Source organism: Lissotriton helveticus, chromosome 6 (genome assembly GCF_964261635.1).
Source record: "Lissotriton helveticus chromosome 6, aLisHel1.1, whole genome shotgun sequence".
NCBI lineage: Eukaryota > Metazoa > Chordata > Amphibia > Caudata > Salamandridae > Lissotriton > Lissotriton helveticus.
The window spans coordinates 1,619,491,628-1,619,508,679 of record NC_136067.1 but is presented as its reverse complement, the minus strand read 5'-3'; the positions used below and the strand labels follow the sequence as shown (position 1 = coordinate 1,619,508,679).

Genomic DNA, 17,052 nt, shown 5'->3' with positions numbered 1-17,052 from the left:
AGATCCCTCTCTTTGCAAAAACTATAGACCCATCTCTTTGATTAACATTGATTGTAAAATGTTTGCTAAAATACTAGCCATTCGTATTAATAAAGTAATCCCTGACCTTATTAACATCTATCAATCTGGTTTTGTTAAAGGGAGAACTATAACCGACAATTCAAGAACTCTACTTAACATCATCCATCTTGCCTCTAAATTGGATTCTCCTGTGGCTGCCAAAAAGCATTTGATAGGGTGAGCTGGGATTTTATGTTTGGAGAGTTAAGATGGCACTGTTTTAGTCCCCCTTTTATTAGGTATGTTCAACTACTTTATTCTAACCCCTCTACTTCTATATAGGCAAATGGTTGTCAATCTAAATATTTCACTTTATATAGAGGAACCAGGCAAGGATGTCCCCTTTCCCCACTTCTTTTTATTCTTGCTTTAGAGCCTTTTCTCGAAAAAATCAGGTGCTCGCCTTTATACACTGGTTTCAAATTTAAGGATATTGACATTAAGTTCACTGCTTATGCAGATGATATTCTGCATTACATCTCTAACCCTTCCACTTCTTTGCCAGCTTTTTTCCTTACTACAAGAATATTCCGCAGTCTCAGGCTATAAATTTAATATTGACAAGTCCAAAGTCTTACCTTTAAATAAATATTGTCTTTCCCACATGTTTCATGGCTCTGGCTTTAAATGGAATCCCAAGAACATTAAGTGTTTAGGTATCCTTTATGCAAATACTATTAGGGAAACCATTAAAATTAATCACACAGAAATACTTAAAAAATTCTCTGCTCTTATGGAGAGTTGGTCCCCGCTTTTTCTATCCTGGTGGGGCAAATTCTCTACTATCAAGATGATGCTCCTTCCCATTGTTAATTTCTACCTCTCTATGCTCCCGGTCTCTCTTCCGCTTTATTTCTTTAGTACCATAAATCGCTCCTTAAAAAAATTTCTATGGAACAATCGCAAGGCTAGGATTTCTCTCTCCCGTCTTCAGCAACCCAAAGACTTAAGCGGAGTCAATTTTCCTAACATTAGTCGGTATCACTCTGCCTTTACACTAAAACCAATTTGGCTCTTTTTAGCTGATACTCCCGCCCCTCCTTTAACAGCTTGGAGTTCACTTGAACTTGTTCAACTCTTACCCTTTTCATTTCTTATAGCCACTCGTATATCTCAACCCCGAAACATCGTTCCACCCCCATTTTTAATCACTCCAAAGCTCTTTCTCGGTTTCGCTTGCATCTCCAATATGGTACAATAAATTCCTAAAGATCAATAACAGAGCACTCTTTTGGAAGGAATGGATTGATGAAAGTATTATCATTCTTGATCATTTATTGAAAGATAATTTACCAAGGGAGTTTTCAGATCTCCGCGAGTCGTTCAATATCTCCAACACTCTCTTCAATACTCCCCTTTGAAAACCTCTCTCTCTCAAATTTTTTCTCAGGATTGCCCTTCAGCCACTCCTGCTCAAGTCCCTTCCTTTACGCTTGATTTCTCTATCCCACTCAAAGCCTCTACCATTTATAAACTACTTTCCCGTCCTTTAACAGACAGATCTAAGTCGCCAACAGAACTACTTTGGGAGAAAGACTTGGCCCAGGAAATTTCCCCTTAGCTTTGGAACTCTGTTTGGTCCAAAATACATACCTTATCCCATTCTGCAAATAGTACACAGACTTTATTTTTCTTTTATAACAGACTTTTTTTTACCCTCTCTGACTTGCACACATTCAAATTAATAGAATCCAAAACATGTTGGTCATATCCAAGTGAGAACAGTGATTTTCTACATATGTTCTTTCATTGTCCATTAGTTAAGTCTATGGTCTCAGATTTGGTCCAAATTAAATGTTATTGTATCCAACAATTTCCCTTTTGAGATTACACATATATTTTTAGCGGGTTCCTCACCAATATGGAATGTTCAATGTAATGTACGAAAATGTATAGATTTATTTATAGCCATCTCTCTCCAAATTATTACAACCAATTGGAAAGACATCTCCAAAATCTCATATCTAGCTTGGTGGAATGTGTTATGCCATTATCACAGACTTGATTGCTCATTTGCTACTTCAACACCTTTATTAATTAAAAAAGACTTATTATGGTCACCTCTCACAGCATATCTAGCCACTCATCCTCCTTGAAGCCATTACTTCCTCTCATTTACAGTACTCTTTTGTTCTTTATTATTTCTCTTTGTATAACTTATTTTATAGAGGTTGTTGTTATTGAACTGCATTTTCTCTTTTTTATACTTCCCCCTCCCTTTTCCCTCTCTTTCTTTCTCTTCTCATTTTCTTTCTCCCCTCCCTTTTCAAAAATCTTAAAAGTTTTTTTTTCCTATGTATAGTTTTATTTTCCTTTTTTAGGGATTGCCTGTACAAATGTTATGTTCCAACAACATTCATATATATTTTATTGTAACTCATTTGCTCTTGTAATGATGTTTTACTTTGTTTAATAATCTTCAATAAAGCTTCTAAACTTAAAAACAATTGGATGATGCAATGCATGCTCATATCAGGAGCAAAGTTGGGGAACTAGCACTGAACAGAGCCTTACAGACAACAATGGCTCAAAATCAACATACATCTAAAAATATTCAAATTGCCTTCTATCGCATAAGTCAATAAATAAATGATACAGAAAAAAGAAGAGTCAAGAGAGATGGAACATTTACATTGTGATCTCATCAGATGGGACAAGGCTATTGTAAACATACAAATCTCTCAACTTCTTGGCCCTTAATGTAGGGGTTCTCAATGCACAGTCATTGACATTAAACATCCACATTCCTGTCATCTAAGTAGACTTTGAAGGCAGCAACCCTGTGGGTGCTCGGTAAAACTTCTTGTCTAGGCTATGCCAATAACGAAAGAGTGGAACTTAAAAAGATAAAATTAACATTCTCACCAGTGTTGTTTACAAATATCTCCAAGTTAATCACCTATTCCCTTTCTGCCTCTTTTTCGGACCTGTCTGCTCAGGCAGCAGATCATGGCAAAAATGTCCACGAAGAAGTCAGAAACCTTAAAGGAATGGCACTTTTTGGACTGGATGCACTGGTGACATGGTCTAGGATGAAACCTTCGAAGGCAGGGTACTTTTCGGACTGGATGCACGGGTGACATCGTTTAGGATGAAACCTTCTAAGGCAGAGCTCTTTTTGGACTGGATGCACTGGTGACATGGTTTAGGATGAAACCTTCGAAGGCAGGCTACTTTTTGGACTGGATGAACTGGTGACATCGTTTAGGATGAAACCTTCGAAGGCAGGGCACTTTTTGGACTGGATGCTCTGCTGACATGGTTTAGGATGAAACGTTGGAAGGCAGGGCACTTTTTGGACTGGTTGCCAATGCATTGGAGACATGGTTTAGAATCAAGAGTCAATAGATCTGGGTTTAATCCATCACCGTTCTTTAGCCCACTCTGCCACCCCAGTTCAGACATGGCCATATGCAAATCAGTCTGACCCTGTGCCTCATGGGAACAGTCCAGCCTGAACTGCCAAGCCATGCCTTCCCTGGATGGAAACAAGCTTCCTAGGACCGGTTTCTGGCATTACAGTCGTCTTCAGCGAGGCTTGCTTGAATCCAGTGCCAAAGTGAGCAAGGGACTTACGTCTGAGCATACCCTGCCAACTTATGGCGAACAAAGCGGTACAAAAGGGGGTGGTGATGGACGGAGCATCTGAACCAATCAAACACTCACACCCAGTCAACAGATCTGGGTTTAATCCATCACCGTTCTTTAGCCCACTCTGCCACCCCAGTTCAGACATGGCCATATGCAAATCAGTCTGACCCTGTGCCACATGGGAACAGTCCAGCCCGAACTGCCAAGCCATGCCTTCTCTGGATGGAAACAAGCTTCCTAGGACCGGTTTCTGGCATTACAGCCGTCTTCAGCGAGGCTTGCTTGAATCCAGTGGCAAAGTGAGCAAGGGACTTACGTCTGAGCATACATTGCCAACTTATGGCGAACAAAGCGGTACAAAAGGGGGTGGTGATGGACGGAGCATCTGAACCAATCAAACACTCACACCAAGTCAACAGATCTGGGTTTAATCCATCACCCTTCTTTAGCCCACTCTGCCACCCTAGTTCAGACATGGCCATATGCAAATCAGTCTGACCCTGTGCCTCATGGGAACAGACCAGCCCGAACTGCCAAGCCATGCATTCCCTGGACCGGAAACAAGCTTCCTAGGACCGATTTCTGGCATTACAGCCGTCTTCAGCCAGGCTTGCTTGAATCCTTTGGCAAAGTGAGCAAGGGACTCGCGTCTGAGCATACCCTGCCAACTTATGGCGAACAAAGCGAGGCTGTTGGGGAGTGTTGGCCTGATTTTTGGGCGCCATCTTGGTGGGGCAGTGGTCTAGTGTTCACACTAGCCTGACTACTTCTAGATGTCCACGCAAGCGCATAGCGCGCGCTGCGCACCAAAGCCCGTTTGCACCCGTCAGGGCTAAGTCAGTGCTCAGGGCGAGCCACTCTGCCTCGAGTAACATCGTCACCACGCAATAGTCCAGTGATTGGATCAAAGCCCTGAAGCCCGCGGCGTGTTCCACTCTTGGAGGTTGTTCCCTTGACCCCACTGAGAATTTTGTTTGTGAGAACTGTGGGTTTTGCCTCACGCCCTAGCCTGTTCCATCTGTCACCAGAAGTTTCAAGGCCTGCTTGGTCAATGCAAGGTCAGTAAAGAAACACTCAGTTGACATAGCTGACCTTATCACTGACAACCATCTTGACATTCTGTTTGTAACAGAGACATGGCTGGATACCTTCTCCAACCCGATTGTGGTCCTTGCCACTCCGGTTGGCTTCAAAGTCCACAGGGTTGACCGCCTTACTGGGAGAGGCGGCGGCCTTGGCATTTGGTACAGGGATGAGTGGTCTTTTCTTTCCGAACCATCTGCCCTCTGGGGCGATTGTGAGTTCCTGAATTTCAGCCTGCAACTCTCAGCCCATTTTACACTGGGGGGATCTCTGCTATATCGTCCGCCTGGCCCGTCTATGGGCTTTTTAGACTCTTGTGGGGACGCCCTGTCGGAACGAGCATTGCGCTATTCGAAACTACTGGTCCTGGGTGATGTGAACTTACACCTGGATCTTACAGAGACCTCTGACGCCTTAGACTTTGCTGACGCTCTTCATTTGGCCAACCTTTCTGAAAGAGTGTTGTTTCCCACCCATTCTGGTGGGCACACCCTAGATACCATTGGCGCTAACTTTGACCTGGCAGTAGAAAAACCGATGCCGGTCTCTTGGTCAGACCACTTCCCCATATTTTTTTCTTGGGAGGAGGGGAATCCCTCTCGGCAATCTGTCTGCTAGCGACCCCCCGTCTCTAGGAAATTGGACACAAGCCTACTGAGTGCCTCTCTGAATACTTCCCGTCCTTCTTTCTCAGGGGATTTGGAAGATAACATCTCACACTTTTCTGAGTGGATCACAAGCTCGGTGGCCTCGCTATCGGCCCCGTGTCAACAAAAATTGAGGAGGGATTCCCCCTCTAAGCCTTGGTTTTTCCCAGACTTGAGGATTCTGAAACACGCGTGCAAAATGGCTGAGAGGGCATGGCGGTCCAGGGGTTATTTGCATGAGGATAAAAAGATTCTCAGAGCTAAACAAAAACTCTATTATGGAGCCATCAAAGAGGCAAAAGGCCTCCACTATGCGTCTCACATTGAAAATGCAAATAATAACTTGAAAGAAATGTTCGCCATAGTGCAGAGCTTTTTGGTCCCAAGCGCGCAGGCGGCTGTGACCCCAGTCTCGGAATCTTGGTGTAATACTCTTGCCTCCTTTTTCAGGGACAAAATACTTCGCATTCAGGAGTCCTTCGTGTCGGTCCCTAGGAATATTAGGGTGATACGTTCTGAGTCTCTACCTGGTGCCAACCCTACATCCAATTTTTCTGAGTTTAAACCGGTCGCTCTTGCTGACTATCTTAAAATTCTCACGGCCCTTAGATCTGGCTCACCGAATGATCCTTGAGCAGCCAGATTGTTGGCAGATGTAGCTGACACCGTTAATGGTGAGGTGAATCTAATGGTTAACAAATCACTGTGCCATGCGTGGGTTCCCAAATCTTGGAAACATGCCTTAATCCTCCCTCTCCTCAAGAAACCTACATTGGATCCTGCTACACCTGAGAATTACAGGCCGATCTTGCTGCTGCCTGGTCTGGCAAAGGTTTGTGAGAAGGTGGTTACCTCAAAACTTACTAGTTCTGTTGAGGGGGCCAACCTCCTCCACCCAGCTCAATCGGGCTTTCGCGCCTCTCACAGTACGGAATCGGCGCTGTTGGAGGTCACGGAGGCAATTCGCGAGTGTCTGGATGCCGGCGGCAGAGCTGCACTGATTATGCTGGATCTCTCTGCGGCATCCACACTGTGCCCCATGCTATGCTTCTCAAGCGCCTCCACAAGATTGGTATCTCGGGCTCGGCCTGGAAATGGATCTGTTAGTTTCTGGACGATCGACAACAGCAGATCTGGCTTCCCCCGTGTGCGTCTGCTCCTTTGCCGGTGCTGACTGGGGTCCCGCAGGGGTCATCACTTAGCCCTCTTCTTTTCAACATATATATGCCACGCTTGTCTTTCTGGCAGAGTCTCTGGGGGCGAAAATGATGGCCTATGCGGACGATACTCAGCTGTTGTTCACCTGGCCTAGGGAGGACGACTCGGTTGAGTCTGTCCAGCACTGTCTATCCTCAGTTTTTCTCTGGCTCGCAGAGGCGCAGTTAAAATGCAATGAAGGAAAATCAGAGGTGTTACTGTATGGCTCCTTCCCAGTGAACTTTAGGGAGAAGCTGTGGCCCTCTTACTTCCCTTGTCCATTGCAGAATAAAGGTGTTGCCAAAAATCTAGGTGTCTGGTTTGACGAAGATCTTAACTTTACTACGCATGTTAAGAAACTGGCTGGCACCTGTTTCGGCATGTTAAAAAGCCTGAGGAAATTTCTTCCCTATCTGCCGGGGTGTGCCAGGGAAACGGTAGTTCGCGCCTTGATCTTGTCCCGTCTGGACTATGCGAACGCACTGCTGATTGGTTGCCCTGGCTACTTAGTGAGGAAATTGCAGGTGGTCCAGAACTCGGATGCTAGACTATTGAAGGGACTATCTGCCAGGCAGTCGGTCCGGATGCATCTGTGTGCTCTTCACTGGATTCCCGTGGACTCACGCATTAAATTTAAAATGCTAACAATCGTACATAGAGCCCTTTATGGGTTAGGCCCTGTCTACTTGCAGGCCAGAGTTGCCTTTTATAAACCAGGGAGACATCTGCGTTCTTCCAACCAGCTTTTACTACAGACTCCCCGTTTCAAGCGTCAGCGCCTGGGTGGCAATTCTTTCTTGCGCCGCGCGGGGCTGGCTTGGAATAACTTGCCTTCGGCCCTGCGGAACATTCAAGATCCTCTGATGTTTAAATAAAAAACTCAAAACGTTGCTCTTTTAAGTCTGCTCTTATGCTACTTTTTTATTTCGGAAGCGAGCGCCGGGACTCTTGAGTAGCTGAGCGCTTTATAAATGCAACATAACATAACATAACATAACATAACATGACAAAGCGGTACAAAAGGGGGTGGTGATGGACGGAGCATCTGAACCAATCAAACACTCATACCCAGTCAACAGATCTGGGTTTAATCCATCACCGTTCTTTAGCCCACTCTGCCACCCCAGTTCAGACATGGCCATATGCAAATCAGTCTGACCCTGTGCCTCATGAGAACAGTCCAGCCCGAACTGCCAAGCCATGCCTTCCCTGGACCGGAAAGAAGCTTCCTAGGACCGTTTTCTGGCATTACAGCCGTCTTCAGCCAGGCTTGCTTGAATCCAGTGGCAAAGTGAGCAAGAGACTCACGTCTGAGCATACCCTGCCAACTTATGGCGAACAAAGCGGTACAAAAGGGGGCGGTGATGGACGGAGCATCTGAACCAATCAAATACTCACACCAAGTCAACAGATCTGGGTTTAATCCATCACCGTTCTTTAGCCCACTCTGCCACCCCAGTTCAGACATGGCCATATGCAAATCAGTCTGACCCTGTGCCACATGGGAACAGTCCAGCCCGAACTGCCAAGCCATGCATTCCCTGGACCGGAAACAAGCTTCCTAGGACCGGTTTCTGGCATTACAGCCGTCTTCAGCCAGGCTTGCTTGAATCCTTTGGCAAAGTGAGCAAGGGACTCACGTCTGAGCATGCCCTGCCAACTTATGGCGAACAAAGCGGTCCAAAAGGGGGTGGTGATGGACGGAGCATCTGAACCAATCAAGCACTCACACCCAGTCAACAGATCTGGGTTTAATCCATCACCGTTCTTTAGCCCACTCTGCCACCCCAGTTCAGACATGGCCATATGCAAATCAGTCTGACCCTGTGCCACATGGGAACAGTCCAGCCCGAACTGCCAAGCCATGCATTCCCTGGACCGGAAACAAGCTTCCTAGGACCGGTTTCTGGCATTACAGCCGTCTTCAGCCAGGCTTGCTTGAATCCTTTGGCAAAGTGAGCAAGGGACTCACGTCTGAGCATACCCTGCCAACTTATGGCGAACAAAGCGGTAAAAAAGGGGCTGGTGATGGACGGAGCATCTGAACTAATGAAACACTCACACCCAGTCAACAGATCTGGGTTTAATCCATCACCGTTCTTTAGCCCACTCTGCCACCCCAGTTCAGACATGGCCATATGCAAATCAGTCTGATCCTGTGCCTCATGGGAACAGTCCAGCCCGAACTGCCAAGCCATGCCTTCCCTGGACCCGAAACAAGCTTCCGAGGACTGGTTTCTGACATTTCAGCCGTCTTCAGCACCTCATGCTGCTTTGCAATATGTGTAATAACAGTGTCACCTTCTCAATGCGACATTTTTGCTGCCTGGTGCCCATATAGTGATGGTAACAGTTGCAATTTTTGCTGACTTTTGGGGTGCACACATACATGACCTCAGCCAAACGCCCCTGATTTATGATCATCACTCCCCTTTGCTATGGATAACACCTGTACTTCACTGTTCGAAAGGCACTATAGCTCTGAGGTTAAAGTGCTCGCTGCTGTCACTGGCATCCTTAACCGTTCGTCCTTCTGAGGATGATAACATGAATATATAGCACAGACAACCGCGACACGTATTGCACGCAATGCTATTAAAAGGCCAAACTTTGGTAGAAAATGCCACGTAAACATTGTACTATGCGCACACAAACACCAGTGTCTGCATACAACAGCACACAGGTACACGAAATATAAAAGTCAAACAAATAGACCTAGGGGAGAAAAAATGTGCACTGCAGCATTTGAGCTCCTGCCTTCCTCAGGTACGCAAGGTTTGCTCAATGTATATAATGTACTCATCGTGTGAGGGCAAAGACAGAGCTGAATACATTACAGGGCCTGCAGTGTTGCGACAAGCTTTAAATTTGGCAGATTGGCAATGGCTTCAGGTCCTTTTCTATAAACAACATTTAAGTTACTATGTAAACAAGGCAAGGCACCAATGTAATAGCTACAGACTCCTCGCCTGTTGCATATTCTGAGAAATTGTAGAATTGGGATTCCTAGAGTCAGATGGTGTCGGCATCCCAGAGTCCAATAATGTAGGTGTGAAGCGCTGTGAGACTTCTAAAAGAGGCGTCAGCGCCCTGTCCTGTTACACTGGGCAATAGTGTTTATACTGTTTTGGACTGATTGTGAGCAGAGCGTTTCGATGTGAATGAATGGACACCGGGAGCTACTGTAGCAAAATGTTAACACACATGAATTTCAGAAAGAATGACATGGTGCTTGGGCAGCTCTTGACATACCAGACGCACATTCCAGTCAGCTTACAGCGCTGCGAGGTTATACCAATGTCAGGTATGTGCTATAGAAATACGAGTAACATGAGGTAACATCACATAACAAATCCAGTGCTGTAAGCAACTGCAAGTCTCTCATTGACAAACCTGACCCCTGCCTGCATTTAAAGCAGCACTTCATAATCTGTCTGTTGATTTGATATCACTGTGGGGTGGGTAATATATCGGGACTCAGCTCTGTCTGGTGTGCAGGGCACAAGTCGTAAAAAAAGAAGTGGGGGGGATGCTGTCACCGGAAGTGACGTCACAACAGGAAGTGATGTCACGAAAGGTGCTGAGCTCCTAGTCCCAGAGAGGCCAAAGAGTGAAGTCCAGCTGTTTGGCAGGGGGACAGTGTCCCCGCAGTAAAATAAGTGTGGGGACGCCGTCCACCCGTGTAGTACCCCGACTCGAGCCCTGCTGGTGTGCGTGTGCACGGCGAGGGGTATCCGCATTTTTGCGCCTGACACGTCACGCACTCACGTTACTGATCGGTGCCTTTTAGGGCAGGAAATTGTATGCCCTTGCAATAAAGAGGAATCTGTTGATCTCCGAGCTCCACCGCCAGAGGTAGTCCATTTTGGAAATTATTCTGTGAGCAGAGAATATAGTCCCTTTTCCCTTCATCTGATGCTCTACATTCTTGTGGACATTGTGATTTCACATCTTAGAAATTGGAGGAAGCATAATGTATTCATCAAGAAGAACACTCTAAAGTGAGGCTGCCATATTTGAGGAACGCGGTATCACACACTCTTTCCCTAGTCCTGATGAAGACCCCATAGTGATGGTCATAAACTTTACACTTCAAACAGGGGGTCGAAACGACGACGTATATGAAAATCAAACGTTGTAGTCCGTGTTGAGTTTTGAATTATCAATCAACTATGTGCAAACAAGAAACAGGTGTAGGGTAAATCAAACACACTTAAGGAGACTCAGTAGGAACATGAGGAAAGTCATAATGCCAGGTCTCTACATCGTGGCAAGGCGGCTGAGGCTCCAGGCTGCAGCCCAAAACCGACGCAGGATCCAGGAGCGCATCTTCCGGCTGCGGATTACACTCCGGGGACAGACTGAAGAGGAGATCTACTCAAAATACAGGCTCAATGGGGCAAGGATAAAGAAGCTCATCAGAGACCTTGACCCCCTGATGCAGCACCCAACACGGAGGACCAATGCCGTGCCCACCCATGTCCAGGTCCTGTGCTGCCTGCACCTTCTGGCCTCTGGAAGCTTCCAGGGGATGGTCGCATATGCAGGGGGTATATCACAGAGTACACTGTCACGCTGCCTACAGAGTTTCCTGGACGCCATGCTGAGCCGGATCCACCACTACATCACCTTCCCAACAACCCAACAGGACTTAACGCAAACTAAACTGGACTTCTATCACACCGCCCATTTCCCCCATGTAATTGGCTGCATTGACTGCACCCACATTCACATCTGTCCACCCGCTGAGACCGAATACATGTACCAGAGCTGCAAGCCATACCACTCACTCAACATCCAGATGGTCTGCAATGCGAAGACCATCATCACAGATATACCCGGGGAGCACACATGATTCGTTCATCTTCCGGCACAGCGGCATACACACCCGATTGGCCAGGGGTGAATTTGGCGAAGGACATCTCCTAGGTAAGTACACATGACCACATACAGTATGTCTAGACCATGTTGCTTCGCATTACAGGCACTGACCCTCTGCTCCTATCCTTCAGGTGACAGCGCCTACTGCCTCCGTGAATACCTCCTCACCCCATACCTCAACCCTGCTACACCACAGGAACGGCGTTACAATGCTGCGCACATACACAAAAGAAATGTTATTGAGCGGACATTTGGCATGTTAAAGAGTCGATTCCGCATACTCCACAAGACTGGTGGGGCCCTTAAATACCAGCCTGAGGTCTGCTGCTGCATCGTGGCAGTGTGTGCCATACTCCACAATATTGCCACCAAGCGGAGGATACCTGTGGAGGTGTCTGGTAGTGAGTCGGAGGGGGACAACCTGCCACCTGCACATGTGCATCATGCACGGGGGAGAATCCTGCTGAAGGACACAGGCGCCGCAACAACATCACACTTTACTATTTCTAGTGCACCCATAACCCTCACACAACACTGCACTCATGCATGCCACATGAATTAATGACATGAGGAAGATTTGTGTTCAAAATAAATTCTTATTTTTTTGGACAACAAGCTCTAGATGTGCTTTAAATCAGCAACAATTTTGCAACTGTATTGCGTCATACAGGCTCTTGTATCCAGAGCAGGCATGTGTGGTTACCTCACCATGGCACTGCCGGTAAAGTATAGTCAGTCACTGGCGCCTCCTGCTGGACTCACCCTGTCGCCTCTCCAAGTCCACGTTGGGAGTGTCCGGCCGTGATGCAGCATTGGGCCTGGAACTGCGGCGCCTTTCAGGTAGCACCGGCACAGACAGGCTGCTCAGGCTCGATGTACCCTCACTTGCAAGGCCATGGCCGCACACCAGTTGGTTCTCCACAGCGGTGGTGACCTTCTCCAGGGCCCTTGCTACATCTTGGCAGCATTGTACCATCTGTAGCTGCATGGCCAGTGACCTGCGCGACAACTGTGAAGTGGCGTTCCCAATGAGGTGGTTTGACCGGGTATAGGCAGACATCCGTGTCAGCAGCTGGCGGTGGCGTCGGCGGGTGATGTCCTGCTGCGCTACCATCAGTTGGTTGCTCTCTTTCACAGCAGCAGTTAGCTCCTGCACACTTTCAGTCAGTTGGTTAATATTGCGTACAGTTTTGTACAGCTGCAGCTGCATGTCTGCCATTTGCTGTGCCTGCTTGTGGTGCACAGCAAGCATCCGAGCTTCAATTCCTCACCCTAGATTTTGTGCCTGTTGCTCCATGTCTGGTGGTGTGGCCACAGAGCACTGCTGCCTCAACCTGCTGCTTGCCTGGGACCGCACAGTGGCTGTGCGGCGTGTCTGCCTCCTGGGTGGTGGTGGGGTCTGCTCCACTGCCATGCGTGACGCCTGGGGTGGTTGAGCTCCTCCTATGGCTGCAGGGGTGGCCCTGTGCGTTTGGGAAGGTGCTTGTCCAGGTGCTGGTGCAGGTGCAGGTGCATGTGATGGTCCAGGTGCTGTTTGGCTCTCTCCCTCCGTCTCATCTGGAATCTCCACGATATGGAGTGTCTCGCTATCAGACGTTTCAGCATCTGCAGTACCTGTGATGTGAATGAGTGCATGATTAATGATATGATTCAGGCACCTGGGATGTAGCAACATGCATGCAGGCTTGCATTGCCTGACTGGCTTTAGGGGTATGTTTCACTTGACTGTTCTGGCTGTGTGTGGCTATCAGGGCACATTGTCACACTACAGGTCCCACAATGCAATTGGGCGTTTGGGATGGGCAGAGACTGCATTACTGGGGTTACCAATATGGCTTGCTCTGGGGGCATGGACATTGTTAGGGGATGGGGGTCGCAGTTGCATGGCTCTTACCTTGTGATTGGTCCTCCAGTGGTGTGTTTGCAGGAACTGTGGAGTCTCCTCCTCCCGTGGCCAGTCTCTCCCCCAGTCTCTCCGCAATGCGCTCCTTGGCATGGCCTCTGAGGTCGTACCACCTCTTCTTGAGGTCATCGATTGACCGCTGTGTCACTCCAACGGCGTTGACCTTTGCCCTGATGCGCAGCCAGATGCGCCTTTTGTCAGCCTCAGGCACCTTCGGGGAAAGCTTTCCAAACAGCTTGTCATGGTCCCTGCTGACTCCCTCTATCAAGTACTCCAGCTCTTGTTCAGAGAACTTGATTTTCCACTTCCTGCCTGCCTCACTGGATCCTGCTGCATCCTGGGACATTCTGGTATCAATGTGTGTCCTGTCTTGCGACTGCAGGGTGTGTCTCCTGGAGCTCAGTGCTGTGCCTCCTCCGCTATCCAGCTCTGTGTTCCAAATGAGGCATGTAGCTGCATACTTCCTGGTTGTGATGTCATCATTGTGCTCAAAATGCGACTTCCCGTTTATGCGATCTCGCAATCTGCGAGATCGCTATTTGCGATTTTGGTATTTGCGAAATCGCAATTTGGGGTTGGGAAACAGACGATTCTGCGATTTAATAGCGATTTTGGGTAATTCGCATACGGCGATTGCGGGCGATTGCGAATCGCAGTTGATTAGCGATTTTGATGATGCATCCCATTCTGCGAATTCTAGATAGCGATTCGGTATTTTTCGCTATTTAGAATTCGTAGAGTGGGTGCTTGATGCATCTGGGGGTAGATGTCATGCCTCTTTAAATTAATACATATATGAATTATTCACATTTCACTACTCTGTTAGTGTCTTTCTTACGCTTTAGAATAGTGGAGAAATAACTGTTTTTTTTTCTTTCTTTAATTGAAGGTTCCTTCCATTGGGTGGATGTATATAAAGAAGGAATTATCTTTTAGAAAATTGCTGTAGCAGAACCATTGTTCATTTACTGTAACCATACCCAGATTCTGGACTTTGCTGGGTTACCCCATTGATATTAATAGAGGACAAAGCAGCAGCTGAGGGTCCAAGATGATAAGAATCTGTGGGAGGAGCAGCACAGGTGGTCAAGCTGCTGCTGCACCTGGGTAAGAGGTCGGTGGAAGAGGGGACAAGTAGGGTTGATGCTAGGCATGGAATTGGGAGAGCTACATAAATAACACACAGTCGCCAAACATGCTTGAGCACAAAAAAAAGGTAGTACCATAAAAGGTAGAGGGAAAGTTCAAAGGAAGCACCACTGATAAGAAAACACACAAAGAGAAATATGAACATAACAGGAAATAGCATGCTGCATCCAATAGAAAGCAAGGAAAACAGAGTGACAAGCATATGGAAAGTAAAGGCAGGCTGTAAGCCCCTTTTGAGATGTGTTTTCTTTAATACAAAAGACTTTGCATGAGTCTATTTGTAATGACCTGGAGACACAGAGCAACAGAACGTGATATGCAAACTTTAATTATGCAACTCCACTAAATTTGAGACAATAATTCCACGAGTGCTGGTTTCTTCCAACATATTAAGTTGGAATGTAAATGGCCGTTTGGGGATGGGTAAGTGGCTGATTGTCTTCTTGTAAATGTCTTTATAGAAGCCAGATATTATGGGTCCTCCGAAGATACATCCATGACAAAATGAATGTAACCTATTGGAACTTTACAACAAATGACAATTTGCTGTGACTGAATTGAGTGTTCTAGCTGAGGTACTCCAATTATAAAATGTACTCAGTGAACACTTGTCAGATAGCAGGGGTGGCTCCTCCGCTATGGCGGTGGAACATCGTCCCACTGCTTTTAAGCAGTGTGTGGCGTACATAATAGAAACATAAAATGATAATAATTTTTCGCTATTATAATTTTATGCTTCCTGCTGCTTTGCGGGTGGGCGGGGCTGCTCTGCTCTCCGAGCAGGGGAGGAGTGGTTCGCCCTCTCCTGCGTGCCCAATGACTGTTTGGTCGGCCCTCTAGGGCTGCCCAAACCAGTCATTTAATGAAAGCCTAGTATCACAGCAAATCCCAAACATTGAAAACAGAGTGAAAATATCTTTTTAATCAATGAATTACTCTCATTCATGAACACTCTGTTTGCATCACATATAAATTAATCAATGAGACAAAAAATTTCACTTCGTCGTCTTTGGAGAATAGTACAATTCTTCAAAGACGACCGCGGCACACGGATAGGGTCGAAACGTCGACGATATCTACTGGACCAGTAAAAAATATTCAGTTACCAAGGCCAAGTGTAGTGGCTTACTGAATACATTACGAGTATTAATACAGAAACTGGCCCAAAAAGCTTTTCCCTTTCCTCTTCCCTCTCAATCACTTTTGTATAGAATTCACTTTATGCACTTATGCACTTTATGTCACAATGCACGCACTGTTTCTATATGCGCCGTCTTTAACGAAGTGAAAATTTTTGTCTCATTGATTAATTTATATGTGATGCAAACAGAGTGTTCATGAATGAGAGTAATTCATTGATTAAAAAGATATTTTCACTCTGTTTTCCTTGTTTGGGATTTGCTGTGATACTAGGCTTTCATTAAATGACTGATCTAAGTATTTTACAATACATAAAAAGGCAGAGAAAAATGTATATGTGTTTTGAATAACTATCTTAGGCACCCGACAGAACCATTGTTTTCAATAAACTATTCTGCCCAGGTTCTGAGGGATACTGGGTTACCACGTAGTGATTTACAGCCCAAACGAGTCATGCACACTTTCCCCTTCTCCATGCAGGCTGCATTACAACCTGCGTGGAGAACATATCCACCCCTCCAGGCCCCAGATCAATCACAAGCCTGCATTGCAGCGTTCTGATTGGCTTAAGGGAGGGAGCCTGGCTGCCTGCCTCCTGTTCCTGGAGTCGGAGGCAGGAGAGCAGAAGCAGAGACGTGGGACCCGGCGGTAAGGTACGTTTATTTTTCTATTCCACCCCAGAGCGACCTCCCCTCCCCCGGCAACATCCCGTGCCTGCCCTGCCACCCGCGAGCCATGCTGGACGCCACTGTCAGATAATATATTAGAGACAAACCTGATTAATACATGGTTGCCCCTTTGAAAACAATGGACTTTCTTTGTTGTGATTAAGACACGATGTAGCCGCAACACATTGACTTGGCTAGTGGGTATTCATTAAATGTGTTGCCAGTCTTTTTGCCCATCTCTTTCTGTGAGCACATGCCTACTGGTATCCCCTTATGTGAATGGTTCTGGCAGACTCCATTACCTGAGTGCTTCACTTAATGATGATAGGACTAAACATGGATGCATGTACAATTTATATGTGTTTTATGGGTTGTGGGTGAGGACTGTAAGCATGTCTGGCAGAATGAAGGAGGAGGGAATCAGTTTTTAATTCAATGTGTGAGACAACCTGAAAAGATGGAGTGCTAAGCGATACGCTGCCCATTCCACTGGGCACTGGGAGAGTTCACCCTTTGAGCATTCGTTGCCAACAAGGGATTTGGCTGTAGAGGGTTACACTGTCCTGTGGGTTGGCTATCAGGACCATTTGCTGCCATGCCTTTGCCATACCTCTGCCAAAGGTCTCTCAGACCCTCCTTTTCTTCCTGACTGATCTGCATCTACTAAAGTTATAGTCTAGTGCCTAGGGATAACAGTTGGAACAATGCGGGCTCAGCCATATGTGTTGCAGCA

The 17,052-nt window shown here is 46.6% G+C and overlaps 1 long non-coding RNA gene across 4 annotated transcripts in view; it reads right to left on the bottom strand.

The window, feature by feature from the left end:
• LOC144763639 (uncharacterized) overlaps positions 1 to 17,052 on the bottom strand; it is a 266,955-nt gene that overhangs the window by 225,407 nt on the left and 24,496 nt on the right. The window lies entirely within an intron of this gene.